The sequence below is a fragment of the Dendrobates tinctorius genome, unplaced genomic scaffold, assembly GCF_039654945.1.
Source record: "Dendrobates tinctorius isolate UK_male_01 unplaced genomic scaffold, ASM3965494v1 ptg000021l, whole genome shotgun sequence".
Classification (NCBI taxonomy): Eukaryota; Metazoa; Chordata; class Amphibia; order Anura; family Dendrobatidae; genus Dendrobates; species Dendrobates tinctorius.
In genome coordinates this window covers 34,822,501-34,833,591 of record NW_027361689.1, presented here as the reverse complement: position 1 = coordinate 34,833,591, position 11,091 = coordinate 34,822,501, and the positions used below count along the sequence as shown (strand labels likewise).

At 42.1% G+C, this 11,091-nt stretch overlaps 1 long non-coding RNA gene and 1 other non-coding gene across 3 annotated transcripts; one reads left to right on the top strand and one right to left on the bottom strand.

Moving 5' to 3' along the window:
* Positions 1-310: 310 nt before the first annotated feature.
* TRNAA-UGC (transfer RNA alanine (anticodon UGC)) lies at positions 311-382 on the bottom strand. The gene has a single exon. It is a non-coding gene; the product is annotated as a tRNA-Ala (tRNA).
* A 7,051-nt stretch (positions 383-7,433) lies between these two features.
* On the top strand, positions 7,434-10,060 carry LOC141083733 (uncharacterized). Of its 2 annotated transcripts, XR_012230810.1 has the most exons (4): positions 7,434-7,567; positions 7,717-7,832; positions 9,598-9,736; positions 9,946-10,060. It is a non-coding gene; the product is annotated as an uncharacterized lncRNA (long non-coding RNA). The 2 variants fall into 2 exon arrangements; XR_012230809.1 differs by lacking the exon at positions 9,946-10,060 and having other exon boundaries at positions 9,598-9,788.
* Positions 10,061-11,091: the final 1,031 nt, after the last annotated feature.

The window sequence follows — 11,091 nt, the reverse complement described above, 5'->3', positions numbered from 1 at the left end:
TTCGAGGGTGGAGGCGACGCTGGGGTGGAGCCTGTCCGGAGTCTCCAGGGTGCCCCAAAATTCCTAGTGGCAGCCCTGTCTACAAATACAATCTGCTCCTCTGTGGTCTATAGCGATGTCGGTCTGTACATGTATAGTGCTGGTTACAGCGCCCCCTGGTGTCTGACAGTTATTCTACATAGAATTCTCAACAAAAGCAAATCTGTCTGATATTTAGTGCTGAGTCCGGTCTTCGTGTTACATCCAGACAGAAGACATTTATCAGATTTTTGAATATTTTGTAAGTTTTCTTGTTATTTGACACAAAAGCTGGAGATGCCAGGGATTGAACCCGGGGCCTCATACATGCAAAGCATGCGCTCTACCACTGAGCTACATCCCCTGCACACACCGTCTGATGTGTGATCTCAATTCTGAGAACGATCCATGACGAGAATCTGACTCTGAATCTACCATCATAGAGCTTCTCACAATTCGTTTTTCTTTTTTCATAATTCTGCAGCATAAATGACATCATATTCCAACAGTCTGGACCATTAGGGACGAAGCAAAACTACTTTAATTCCCATCTCCCGGATGGGAACATCTCTGAGCGCTGCGCCCCCTGATGGTCTCGTAGCGGTGCTTATGTCCCCTGATGGGCTGCAGACAATCAGCGGCGGCTGAAAGGCGGCATCTCTCCTGATCCCGTAGGTAAGTTACCTTTCTTCTTGTATCGGGCACCATCGGGGCGCTCTACAGCAATGTACAGTGGGAACCAATCCCTTTAAGTATAAGAAAATCGAAAGAATTCATCGATAATAAGATTTACCTTTTCCATAAAAGCCCAAAATATTGAAAAATTATGTGGTCACTACTTCAGTCCGGCTTCTTGGTCGCAGGGTTATTATCTTTTATTCACTCCACAATTTTCCATTTTATATTTTATCATATTGATTACCCTGACACCTCCTAACTTTCCCTTTGTCATTTTAATTTTTTAAATACTACTATAGGCAAGAGTTCTGTGAATCTAACAGATGTTTTATGATATCAGGTTATAACAGCTGCCATTGATAAAAGTCTTTACAAATCAGTGTGAAGAGATTTTAGGCCCTCTTGTGGACTTTATAAGACCTGCAGCTTCCTTAACAGCTGCTCAGCACCCCACAATTGCTCTGCTGTGGGTTCAGTGGGACGAAAGAGGACCCCAACTCTGTAACACCAAAATGCTGCAATCCCTACTGACTGTAGCATCTTATAGGTAGATCTCCGACCATGACAGGTGGGTGTTAATCTGCATAACACAGCGGCACTTCATCCAGATTTCCTTCTACATTTTAAAACATACAAAAAAATTTCTGATTTGGAGATTTTTGGAATAATTTTAATTCCCAGAAACCCCTCTCTGAGCACTTTTGCACAATTCTCTCACCACTAGAGGGAGCTCACTGATTTATCACAGGGTTCAGTGGGAGCTGTTATCACTTGCTAGGAGCTCCCTCTAGTGGTGGCTGAACGCAGAGAGAATTTTATGATTTAGTGAATCTTTTACTGAGATCTCATGATAAATAGGCAAAGAGAACTCCAGATCCAACTAATATAAGCAGCCTGTAGGCTAATAATGGCACGGTCATATTTTACGCTGAGGTTGTGCACCGGGAATCCTTCTTTTTCAAAAATCTTATTTTTGGGGGGATGGCACGGGCACAAAAGTTGTGACCATCTGCAGCAAGAGTCAGTGGTTATACACAGGTGATCTCCTTCTGTGTGTGCTGGGACCAGACCTATCTCCGATCCCAGCACTTTAACTCCTCAGATGCTGTTATCAATAGTGATTGAGGTATCTAAGGAGCTCGACAGCTGAAGGTCGCTTCCTCTGTCAGCACCCCCCCGCTTGGATTCTTACGGTAACCAAAGTCCTAACTTTGACCTCTGTTCTTGCCCTATACATTATTCTATCAGATCCCCGATAGGCTGCAGCTAAACACTGACAGGTTAGTGCACAGCAGTACATAAGTAGTACTGTGCATTATCAGTGAAATCACAGGATCGCATGTTTATCCCTGTGAGAATTGTGAAAAAATTTTTTTTTTCGAGTGTTAGAGAAAAAAAATCACAAAATCATTTTTATACTTTGAAAGTATATAATTTTTCATCCGCTATGTTCTGATTACACCGGCCCCTAGTGTCTGACACATAATTCTTAAAAATTAGTTGTTCTGATACTTAATAGTGAGTCTGATCCTTGTGCTACATCCAGACAGATGACCAGGGAATGTTACTCACATTTTTTCAGATTTCTGAATTTAGATGTTATAATGTTCTTTATGCCGGGGATTGAACCCAGGGCCTCATACATGCAAAGCATGCGCTCTACCACTGAGCTACATCCCCTACAACTGCATGAGCGCTACCTGGGTAGACAGCACGAGCCGCTGAGCTCACTGATTGGCTGCAGCAGTAATGACTTTTATGCTCTAAATTATGATGAATTTTTCAAATGCGCTCAGCTTCACCAACTCCAAGATAAGCTGCACTCCCTTTCAAAAAATGGTGGAGCTGGAAGCTACAGGCTTATAAACTACAACAGCAAAAGAATGTGGGTCAAAAACTGATGAATCTTAAAATATAAGTTTTATAGGAGACAGGTCCTGGAGTGGAAACATTAGGGTCTGTGCACACGGTGCGGTTCCTACTGCGGATTCGCCGCTGCAGTACTGCAGGTGATGTACAGTACCATTATAGCCTATGTAAAAAAAACCGCTGTGCACATGCTGCGGATTTCTCCGCCCGGTTTTTGTGCGGAAATAAAAAGCAGCATGTCACTTCTTTTGTGCGGTTTTGCTGCAGTTTTCCACCTGCTCCATTCTACAAATCCACAGGTGGAAAACCGCAGTGTAAAACCGCATAAAAACGGCAGTAAAACCGCAAAAAAAAGGAAGAAATCCGCAGGAAAAATCCAGGTCATTAAACTGCGGATTTAGTAAAATCCGCACGGAAAAATCTGCAGGAGGATCCGCACCGTGTGCACATAGCCTTATACAGACAGTATGGTATAGCACTGTGGTGTTGGAGCAATTATAGGTAGGACTGTTTATAAATGTCCACAATATAATGGGTTAAGTTCAGTTCATAACAAATACTGCTACAAAGTGCTAGCATAATACTACCAAATAGAGCCCACGTAATATTACCATACAGAGCCCACATAATACAAACATACAGAGCCCACATAATACAACCATACAGAGCCCACATAATACTAGCATACAGAGCCCACATAATAAAACCATACAGAGCCCACATAATATTACCATACAGCGCCCACATGATACAACCATACAGAGCCCACATAATACAACTATACACAGCCCCCATAATATTACCATACAGAGCCCACATAATACTACCATTCAGCGCACACATAATATTACTATACAGAGCCCACATAATAAAACCATACAGAGAAAACATAATACTACCATACAGAGCCCCCATAATATTAACATACAGAGCCCACATAATACAACCATACAGTGCCCACATAATACAACCATACAGAGCCCACATAATACTAGCATAAAGCGCACAAATAATACTACATACAGCACCCAGCCCCATACTACCATACAGAGCACAGATAACACTACTATATAGAGCCTTCATAATATTACCTTACAGCTCTCACATAATATTACCATACAGAGCCCTCATAATATTACCATACAGAGCCCACATAATACTACCATACAGCACCCACATAATACTACCATACAGAGCCCACATGATACAACCATACAGAGCCCACATAATACTACCATACAGCACCCACATAATACTACCATACAGCACCCACATAATACTACCATACAGCACCCACATAATATTACCATACAGAGCCCACATAATACTACCATACAGCACCCACATAATACTACCATACAATACCCACATAATATTACCATACAGAGCCCACATAATACTACCATACAGAGCCCACATAAAACTAGCATAAAGCGCTCAAATAATACTACATACAGCACCCAGCTCCATAATACTACCATACAGAGCACACATTATACTACCATACAGAGCCCACATAATACTACCATACAGCACCCACATAATATTACCATACAGAGCCCACATAATACTACCATACAGCACCCACATAATATTACCATACAGAGCCCACATACTACCATACAGAGCCCACATAATACTACCATACAGAGCCCACATAATACAACCATACAGAGCCCACATAAAACTGGCATAAAGCGCTCAAATAATACTACATACAGCACCCAGCTCCATAATACTACCATACAGAGCACACATTATACTACCATACAGAGCTCACATAATATTACCATACAGCACTCACATAATATTACCATACAGAGCACACATTATACTACCATACAGAGCACACATAATACTACCATTCAGTGCCTGCATAATACTGATACTATGCGAACCTCCTTCCACCTGCCAGCATTAGATATGCATCTTTGGAAACGTGCGGAGCCTACAAATCTGGGAGCAGCGGCAGGTAGGGGGAGGTTCGGGGGGCTGTCATTTCACAGCCTCAGAGTAACTGGACCAGGGGTCTGCAAACACAATCTGCTCCTCTGTAGTCTCTAGCGATGTCGATCTGTACATGTATAGTGCTGGTTACAGCGCCCCCTGGTGTCCGACAGTTATTCTACATAGAATCCTCAACAAAAGCAAATCTGTCTGATATTTAGCGCTGAGTCAGATCTTCGTGTTACATCCAGACAGAAGACTGGTGAATTTCCGCACATTTATCAGATTTCGGAATATTTTGGAAGTTCTCTTGTTATGTGACACAAAAATGGGGCGCACCAACTGTACCAATCACAAATATATAAATGAAGGTTTAGGTGCAGCAACAGTGTAATAATAAACATGAGAAGAGAAGAAAAAGAACCACTGCAAATAGCGCACACTGAACCACTACAAAAACAATGTTTTATTGATGCAGCAATACAATTAAAAACATAATAAAAACATATGAAGCATCCCACAATATATAACAGTGAAGTATGGCATATCACAATTATAGATTATGCTGTAATAACCTTCTCTTATATGTAACTAAAATCTGAATAAAGTTGTACCTGTACTGATTCATATGGTTGTAATTGATAGGTTTACACGATGTCTCTGTAGTCTCTTTGAGATATTCCTTATCATTATCTTCTGTTTTCTGTATAGTAGGAGTCTGATGTGAGGGGGGTTTTATCATCATATTATCATTTTTGGCTGTGAGGTTTTACCTTATACATTGTTTGGGACATTAATCCCTTTATGGATTTTCTATCTAGTTCTATTGTATATTGTGACCTTGGAATAATATGGTGGATCCCTAGGTTTGAGCTCATGGGGACCATTGGGTTGGACCTGGGGATAGGTAGCCATTGTTATATTTTTAATGTCTTTTATGACATGTACCGGTGTTCATGCTTCACATTAACCCTAATTAGCTTATGGCTCCTTTTCATGTTGTGACCCCCTCCCTATGTGTTTGTCTGTCTCATTGTTGTGTCTGTTCTTCATGTTGCATGCTCTTGTGAGCACTGTGTGTCGTTGGAGCTGCAGCCTCGCGCCCGGGTGTGGGTTACCGCTCGGTGCTGACCTTGATTGACTTCTTTGGCCAGCATGTGGGGGCGTGAGGCTTGCGTTCCAGGGGAGAACTCCATGTGTCTCACTGGACGCAGGTGCGAAAAGGAGAGAAAAGAAATTTTTTTAAAGAAAAATTTTTTGAAGGGTTTTTTTTTTTCCCCCTGTTTTATCAACACTCCTCACACAGCTCATTGCGCATGCGCGGCGGCCATGTTCCTTCAGTTACCAGGACGCCGGTCTTTTTGTAGTGATTGGAACTTTTGGATGGGGGCAGTTCACCTGTGGTGCATGTGCGGGTCATTTGAGTCTTAGTAAGGTATATAAGGCTGTTGGATCATGATCAGTGTACTTCCCCTGATGAAGCCGCATGGGTTGCGGCGATACGCGTGGGGTATGATCCTGGGTGTAGCACCCACTTGGTTATAGCTGTATTTTCACTGCGACCTTATTATTGGTTGCTCTGGAGTAATTTTTGTGTGGTACAATTGAATATTGGATTGTGGGCATTGGCCATATTGCTGTTGGCTTATTATGGCCTGTGTGCCCTAACCAGTGAATATTTAGGGACACATGCATGGAATTATTTCATGCAGCGATTGTGCAATATTAGGGCCCTTGGTCTCCATGAGCAGGTTTATGGGGTGGTTGTTGTGATTAATTGCAGTGAGGTTGGACCACATGGTTGATATACAGGTTATTACAGCATAATCTATAATTGTGATATGCCATACTTCACTGTTATATATTGTGGGATGCTTCATATGTTTTTATTATGTTTTTAATTGTATTGCTGCATCAATAAAACATTGTTTTTGTACTGGTTCATTGTGCGCTATTTGCAGTGGTTCTTTTTCTTCTCTTCTCATGTTTATTATTCCACTGTTGCTGCACCTAAACCTTTATTTATATATTTGTGATTGGTACAGTTGGTGCGCCCCATTTTTGTTATATATAATTGGTTTTGGTCGGTTCTTTGCCGGCCCTTCTTGTGGCCTTATTATTGGCCTGGAACATTATTGTATGCTCTAGGCGTTTACCATTAATATCATTATTATTTGGTTGATGCATTGTGCAAGGGTATTATATATTTTTTTAATTTATTGTTGTTTTATTTCAGCCGTCCTTACTGTGGTTCTTCCCGGATGGATTGGGATACGAGAGAGGCAGCATGGAGGGCGCAGTCCTCAGATATTTTTTCCACTTCTAATAGTTATATGCCTAGTTCAGAATTTGCTAGTGTGACTGCAGAGTTGATAGCAGCACATAAATTAGGCATCAGGTTGTGGTGGAACATTCGGTCCTTGGAGGAATATATTAAATCCAACATTGTGCCAAGAGGCCTTAGGGTTTCTATATATCCGGCATGGGAACCCTCTTTGGACTTTCGTGCCACATGGGAGAAGGGACTTTTACGATGCTCAGGTATTATTATGAATATGTTGTTGGAACATGATAGGGAGCTATTGGTCTCGGTTAAAAAACAGATTAAAGAATTAGATACTAAACTGAGTGCTTTTGATGAAGTGACCCAAGTATTGCCTTTTAAAACCAGGCTCAAAGAGACTTTGGACAGATATGATAGGGATATTACCCATAAGAAAAAATCCAAATTTCACAGAGATCGTAGAGATTTTGAGGAGAAGCAGGTATTCCAATGGAAACACAAAGGGAATATTAGACGTAAGGCCCCTATGGATAGGGCCCCAGAGAGAACTGTGGAGTTGGCCCGTAAACCTGATTATACATCGGGTAGTGATTTTTTATCTTCAGCCGAGAGCGAGGCCGAAATCGGACAAGAAGGGGCCGTCGCAGGCGGGAGGATGTTCACAAGAAACACCCGCTTCAGGGGACGCAGGCCCCCACAGTACAATCAGTACAGGAATTTTCGCAAGTAGATGAGGAGGTTGTCGTGGAGGATGGGACTACGGAGATACAGGTACAGGAGAATGTGCTTCAAATCATTAACCTATCTCAATATAACCTTTCACCTTTGGAAATTTCTGTGTTACAGAGGGGTTTGACTTTTTCGCCTGTTATAGGTATGGATAAGTTCACTTTGGATAAGGACCTTTATATTTTTTGCAGACAATTAATTCTTCAGGTTTTACATAACAAGCCACGGATGGTGGATGGTTTGGATCAAACGGATCGTCAGGTGTTACAGGATCTATTGGATCTTTTACAGGAGGACACGACACATGGTAAAAACCGATTTCCTTATAAAAATAAATCAATGGTAGCCCCGTCTTTTTCCTTGGTTCCAGCTGTGAGGGTTTTTTTTGAGTTGGTCAAAAAAGATTTTTGGCCATTCCTGCTAGATCACGTCACGTGGATAATCTACATGCGGGGGAAAGACTGGCTGTGGATAATTTAAAATCTAACAAATTGTTTTTGATTAAGGAGGCTGATAAAGGTGGAAATGTGGTGTTGTGGCCGCATGAATTATATCAGGAAGAGGCGCACCGCCAATTGGATAATGTTCGATTCTACAAAAGATTACCGTCAGATCCTACTGGACCCTTCTCTATTAAATTCAAGAGACTACTAGATAGGGCTTTTGAGTTGGGTATTATTAACAAGAAGGAGATGGAATTTTTGTGGGTTGAACATCCAATCACTCCTACCTTTTACATGTTGCCGAAGGTCCATAAGGATCTTGTTAGGCCTCCGGGCCGACCTATAGTTGCCAGTATAGGCAGCTTATGCGAAAAGGCCTCTATCTATGTGGACTATTTCCTTCAACCGATGGTGAATACGTTACCATCCTATATACAGGATACCTCTCATTTTATTAGGAAACATCGTGATGTTACTCTACCCCCTGGGGCCTTGTTGGTCACTTGCGATGTAGAATCGCTTTACTCTAATATTGACCATTCTGATGGCATCACTGCAGTACTGTATTTTTTTGATCAGATAGTTCATTCGGATAGAATGCACGATTCATTCATTGTGGATCTGTTAGGTTTTGTGATGAAGCATAATTTCTTCCTTTTTGACAGGTCTTATTTTCTCCAGACCTCCGGTGTGGCTATGGGGGCCAGATGTGCCCCGGTTTTGGCTAATTTGTTTCTTGGATGGTGGGAGGCCACTCGGGTATATGTGACACAAATGTTCAGAGATAAAGTGCGACTTTGGTCGCGCTTTATCGACGATATTTTTTTCATTTGGACTGGTACGGTAGAGGAATGTGATATCTATATGGGATTATTGAATTCCAATCCATACAACATTGTGCTCACTTATACTGTGTCCTCTGTTTCAGTTAACTTCTTGGATCTTACGGTCTCTAATATCAATGGGGGCATCTCTACAAGACTATTTAGAAAACCCACTGCTACAAATAACCTTTTGGACTATACAAGTTTTCATCCAGCCCATACGAGAAATGGGGTGCCCATAGGGCAATTTTTGAGAGTACGAAGAAATTGCACATCGGAGGTAGTGTTTCGTGAGGAGGCTGCACAATTAACAAAGTGCTTCAGGAAGAGAAACTATCCTCGGGGTAGCATTTCACGAGCTTATCAGCGAGCGAATGGTACTACGCAGGACTCTCTCCTGGTTACTTGTGACAAGATTCGGAGTGTGATGCCCCGGTTCATTACGCAATATAATAGTCAGTGGTCACAGGTGAGAGAAGTGATTGGGAGACATTGGGGTATTCTTACAACGGACTTGCAGACGTCTGCTCTGGTGCCGGAAGGGCCCTGTATAACAGCAAGGAGGGCTCCAAACTTTAAGGATATTTTAACAAAAAGTCACTATATGAGACCAGTAATTGGGTTGGAAAGGGGAATAATGCTTAGGGGCTCATTTGCATGTGGCAATTGTACCATATGCCCCCATATGCATTCCATCAGGGATTATTTTGTGAACCCAAAAGACGGCACTAGACATAGGTTAAGGTCATATATGAACTGCAAAACTACTTGTGTGGTTTATGCATTAATCTGTCCATGTCATCAGGTTTACGTTGGTCAAACTTCTCAGGAATTACGCCGGAGGATCCAGAAGCATTTTTCAACAAACAACCTGGCACGTATTGATCAAACCAAGGGCAAGGTGTTGACATCTGTGGCAGCCCATTTCTTGAACCACCATGCTGGTAAGATTGCTGGTACTATGGTGGTCGCATTGGAGAAAATATCATTATCCAATAGGGGGGGGTTCACCCAGAAAGCTGTTATTACAAACAGAGTCCAGATGGATTTTTAATTTGGACTCACTGAGCCCAAGGGGTCTAAATGAGGAGCTCTTATTTACTGGATTTCTGGGATGAATATTTATGATGTTCTCTTCTCTCCCCTCATGCAGTTATCCTATTGGACATCACTTCTCATGGGGAAGATGGTTACCCCTTACCTCATTGGAATCTCAGTCTGGATATATTGTGTTAGGTCTTCGTTCTCTTATATGTAACTAAAATCTGAATAAAGTTGTACCTGTACTCAGCGTCGGACTGGAACACCTTGGGCCCACCAGAGAAAATCATTCTTGGGGCCCACTATGTAGCTGCATAGAGTTAAATACCAGACCACCAATTATGTGGTAAAACACGCTAATATCCGGGTATAATATAAGGTTGTACATGTCTTAATTATGTAGCAGGAGTTGGGGTAGCCCCCTCATAGAATATAAAGCAGCCCCCTCACATAGTATAATGCAGCCATCTCATAGAATATAATGCAGCCATCTCATAGAATATAATACTGCCCCCCTCATAGGGTATAATGCACCCCCTCATAGGGTATAATGCACCCCCTCATAGGGTATAATGCACCCCCCTCATAGGGTATAATACTGCCCCCCTCATAGGGTATAATACTGCCCCCCTCATAGGGTATAATACTGCCCCCCTCATAGGGAATAATGCTGCCCCCTCATAGGGTATAATACTGCCCCCCTCATAGGGTATAATCCTGCCCCCCTCATAGGGTATAACACTGCCCCCCTCATAGGGAATAATGCACCCCCTCATAGGGTATAATACTGCCCCCCTCATAGGGAATAATGCACCCCCTCATAGGGTATAATGCTGCCCCCTCATAGGGTATAATACTGCCCCCCTCATAGGGTATAATACTGCCCCCCTCATAGGGTATAATGCACCCCCTCATAGGGTATAATGCACCCCCTCATAGGGAATAATGCTGCCCTCCTCATAGGGTATAATGCTGCCTCCTCATAGGGTATAATGCTGCCCCCTCATAGGGTATAATACTGCCCCCCTCATAGGGAATAATGCACCCCCTCATAGGGTATAATGCTATATAGATATATAGATAGAAAGATAGATGTAGAAATAGATAGATATAGAGATAGATAGTAGATAATGGATAGAAAGTAGATAATGGATAGATATAGATAGAAAGATTCATAGAGATAGATAGAGATAGATAGAGATATAAAGATAGATATATAGAGAAAGATAGATAGATAGGTAGGTAGATAGATATAGAG